We start from the raw sequence: 4,692 nt of genomic DNA on the forward strand, positions 1-4,692 counted from the left end.
ACGCTCTTACCAATTGTTTTTGACAGGTTTCACACATATCTGAATAATTTTGGTTTTAGTTTACAAAACCAATTTTATTAACCTGGTATGGGAAGCCCCAGCCTCTTTGCACCCTCAACCCCCTCAAAAGGGTTGCACAAGGGAGAAACTTGGGGAAGAAATGCCCTTATCCCTCAACATAGGAGACTGAAGGGAAGAAGAGGGGCTGTGCAAATAAGTGGGGTAGGGAGGTGGGTATTAGGCCAGGGTGGCAGCTGAAAAGGAAGAGGAGAATAAAGAGGGTGAGGGATGTGTTGAGGATCCAGGACAAGCAAGGGGGGCTGAGGCCAGGGAGCGAAAAATGTGAGCAGTGTGGGGCCAGAGTCCAGAAATGGGGTCTGTTCTGAGGCAGCGGGGCTCCTTGGCTCCCCTTTCTCATCACCTTCTTGCCCCTGAGTTTCTTCCTCCTGCTCGTCCTCCTCAAGATCCCGATGAGCAGGCTGCTTGCAGATGCGGCAGGTCTTCTGGAGCCGAGTGAGCCAGGAGTCCACACAGCAGCTGTGACACGCACGAGCAAAAGGAAGCACCCTCAGCTTGTCCCCATCCTCATATTTGTCCAGGCTAATGGCACAGGTATCATACTGGTCTCCCTTCTGAAAATCATGTGTAGGAGTCTATTTCAGTTGCTGTTTGGTCAGTCGATTTTGCTGGAGCTGTTTCTGGTGCTGGATACAAGGAACTATGCTCCCATCAAAATTAGCAGTCACGCAACCCCTGTGGAAGGGATGAGCAATAACAGACCAGAGGAAGCCACTGTCTGGGACCACAAGCACCTGAACCCCCTTCTGGTGGACGAAGATGGCGCACACGTACTCGGAGCTCCTCTGCCCAGTAAGCACAGACAGGAGCCAGATCCCGGGCAGAATTTCCACACTTTTCCACATCATGTGCAGCAGGTGACTGGAATTCCCACTGTGTACTCCAGCTGCATCACACCCACCCTTCTGAGCACTTAGGGCCTTGAGGTCAAAGTTGCAGTAGAATATTCCAAGCAGTGCAAAAAAGATTGACCATTCACCAGGGCTGGGGGTGGTGGGGTAATGGGGCTGCAGGCACTGGCTGGATGATCCTCCACAAGGCACCCCTGAAGTCCATCGGGGCTCAAGGCCAACCCAAAGAGAGCTGGGAGGTCTGCAAAGTCCATGCTGGCATTGTGGTCCAAAGTCACATGAATGAGCCCCAAGATGGGGGGGGGGGGGCCTACTCCCCACAGCACAGTGGCCACAAGCACAGGAGGCAGGAAGGTTGAAAGGTGCATGGCAGCGGGAGGGAGGGGAGAGGCTGAGGAGGCCGCTTCCTGGTAGCAGGAGCAGAAGCGGAGTTCTGCGCCCTCTCTGGCCCTCCTTCAGGATCCCACGGGGCCAATCACCCCCAAATTTCACTTCCCAGCTACATAGGGGCACATGGAAGGAACCCCAAATTGGGGATGTAATATCTAACCTGTTTAGTGAAGCTGGGAGTAAGGCACTAAAATTATGCTTTTCTGGCATAGGGATGACATGGGGAAAGGAGATGGAGGCAAACACAGGTGACAGAAAAACTTCTGGAAGGATGGGGAGCTCAAGGAAGCAGGACTTCCACCCAGGTGGGTGTCTTTGCATCCCCTGAAAAAAAAAAAATGGTCTCCTGTTAGGAAAGGCAGGCCACTGCCAGCCTTGGATGCTGAAGATGAAGGACTTCCAGTCCGCTTCTGCTCCGCTGGTCACTGCCATCACCACGGTGCCTTCAGATCTCGCGAGAGCGCTCAGCATCCCTCCCTCCCACCAGCTGAAATCTTGCTGTATCTATTTTGAGAGACCTCCTAATTCTGGCCAGCCTGGCTCCCTCAATCTCCTGTCCAGGCAGAGCAAACTGAAAATTTTCTAGATTATTAATTTTAATGTAGGTTTTGTGGCAGACGAATCTAATTTAAGAATGCACGTCAATGTCTACAAGTGTTAGTCCTTTCATGTCCCACCTCCCAAACAAGTATGTGAAATCTGAAATAATTCACAAATCAATGCTGCCATTATGATACAGATAAGCATCTATTTTAAATCCTCTATTTTAAAAGAATTTAACATTTTAATTGTTTCATCCCAGTGACCCAATACAATCTTTTAAACTAATAAGTATCTATTTCCATTTCAAATACAATATGAAGACAGGAATAAAATTTTATTTCATGTGGACCAGTTTAAGCTAAGAGAAGTTAACCTACCAGATGTTTGGACAGTAAATTTTTAGGCTATTTTCAGAGGCCTGAAGGTATTATTGTAGAATTGGATCCATATGAACAAGAAAATAACCGGAATATAAATTTGTGGGAAACCGAGGTATATTCATTTTCCTGTGGGTCCATTTATAACATGAAAAGTATCCATTAGTTCTTGGATTTTACATTTCATACAGCCACCCTCCTTAAGTGTTATATGTAGAGGTCAAAACCTAGATTAGAAAAGGAAATTATAGCCCACTTTAAATAAAGCTGTGCCAGATTGGCCAAGTCAGAAATGGAAAGGTTTCATTCTGAGCACATGACCCCAAATTGTCCTTCCAGACTTGGGTGGCCAGAATCTCACATTACAGGATTGTTCTGCCATTTTGGTACATTGGTTCTATTTGCCAAAATATTCTTCCAGACTTGTTTCATCTCCATGTTCCTGGATTTTCTAATTTGGGATTGTAACGGGTTATTAAATGCCACTCTTCCTGCTTCAACACAATCCCACTAAGGTGAAGCACAAAATAATAAGCTCCAAGTACACCTATGTTTAAAAACAGACACTAATCTAAACCATTCCTTCAGTATTTTCAAAATGGTGTAGAGGAGAGGACAGAGCAGTCTCAAATTGATCCAGCCAGCATTAGCTAGCTGCCTACCTCAGCCCAAAAAAGGACAAAGAAGGACTGAGGTGATTTCTTTAGAGTGAGTCGTCAGTGAGCTATATTGAACATCACAGACACCATGGAGAAGTGGAGGTGACGCTTCCCCTTACCTCAAGCCAAAGGAAAGTGACTTAGAGAGACTTCGGAGACTTGAGGCCCAGAGAAAAGGGGAGGAGAGTGCGTTGGGTCAAGCTGCATTTCCACACCCAGAGAAGTTTCTGGAAGTTCAAATGTGGAGCTTGCTATGGGGAATCCTTAAAAGGGATCCCACAGAGGACCTACCTGAAAGGGCAAAGGGGTGGAGACTAGAACCTAGACGCAGAGGAGGAGTCACAGGTGCCCAGCCTAGAAAAAAATATTGTCCTTATCAGGTGAGTAGCAGAGAAGATTCAGGAAAAAATATTGCCAAGGAATCCATCAAAGCACCAGATAAGAGAAAATGAGGCCATTTGGGATTATTTACCATGCCAGCAGGCACCCACATCAGATGACTACTGCACCCGCCACCTGTGACTCTTTCCTTTGAGAGGGGTCTTAGATCAAGAACAGACGCTAACAAGTGCAGCAGGGCAGCAAAGACAGAGAAGCCAGCCGTGCCCGCCCCCAGCCCCAGAAACTTTCAAAGCCTGATTTGGCATTGAGCTGCAGCAGGAGACACTATGCAATGACTTTGGGGTTTTCATATTATCTCAGACTACACTAGAATTATACACTTACCACACTGGACCAAATGATTTTGTGCATAAACAGATCAAAAGCAGGGATGAACCCAGGTGTCTTTAGTCCTGGATTGTCAATTTGGAAAACTTTTTCAAAAGAGAAAGAGAGAGCGAGAAAGACAGAGAAATGAATAAATAAATAAATAAATAAATAAATAAATAAATAAATAAATAATAGTGGTTTCTAAATCAGGAAGAGGCTTGGCAGGGCCCGTGCAAATGAAGGGCCCTGAAACAGCCTCACAGTTCAGGGGAGCAAGACTGTCTTTTCCAACTCTATTGGCTCTAGTGTAATGTCTAGTGTAAGGATTCTGCCCCAGAAATAAAATTGCAGGGGAGAAAATCTTTTTATCAAAAACCGAATCTACTCACCACGAGGCTATAGCCAACTATCATTCATATATACATACTGGGGGTGCCAAAAAAATGCATACACATTTTAAGTGATGTTACCTTAAAATGTTATCTCAAAATGTGTGTGCATTTTTTTTGGCAGTCTCTGTATATATGATTTATGCTCAATAAATACACATATATGTTTTATATATTATTTTGTGTATAAATTTTATAAGTGGATATTATACATAAATTTTTCAAAGATTATATATAGTCTCTGTAATTATATATGTGTATATAATTATATATCAAGGAATGTATAATTTTAAAACAATTACCTCTTGAATCAAATACAAATTTGTTGCTTAACTTGTTAAGCTATCTTTGTTTGTGGTTAGATATTCCAGATCAAACCCTCATCAGCAGTCAGTGTGACCTTAGATTATCTCGATCCAGAATGTTTAGCTTGTAATGGCTATCAGAACCATCAGCCTGTGTTTGCTTGCTGTTCTTCATATGAGTTGACATATTTTAAGGATTTCCATAACTTCAGCAGCTTCCTAACTCCATCTTTAACTTTCCCAAAAGAATCTAAAGCTTTCCTCTCCCCTCCTCTTTCATATTTAGTAATGACCTTCTCAGAAAACTTTATATAAAAGAACATGTTTAATGTAGAACAGTAGGACCCCGTCAAACAATATCAGACTATCTGGGGTCCTGTATAAGCCTT

The 4,692-nt window shown here is 44.1% G+C and overlaps 1 pseudogene; it reads right to left on the reverse strand.

The window, feature by feature from the left end:
- Positions 1 to 237: 237 nt before the first annotated feature.
- LOC109451421 (E3 ubiquitin-protein ligase RNF167) lies at positions 238 to 1,297 on the reverse strand (annotated as a pseudogene).
- Positions 1,298 to 4,692: the final 3,395 nt, after the last annotated feature.

Source organism: Rhinolophus sinicus, linkage group LG03 (genome assembly GCF_036562045.2).
Source record: "Rhinolophus sinicus isolate RSC01 linkage group LG03, ASM3656204v1, whole genome shotgun sequence".
Lineage (NCBI taxonomy): Eukaryota > Metazoa > Chordata > Mammalia > Chiroptera > Rhinolophidae > Rhinolophus > Rhinolophus sinicus.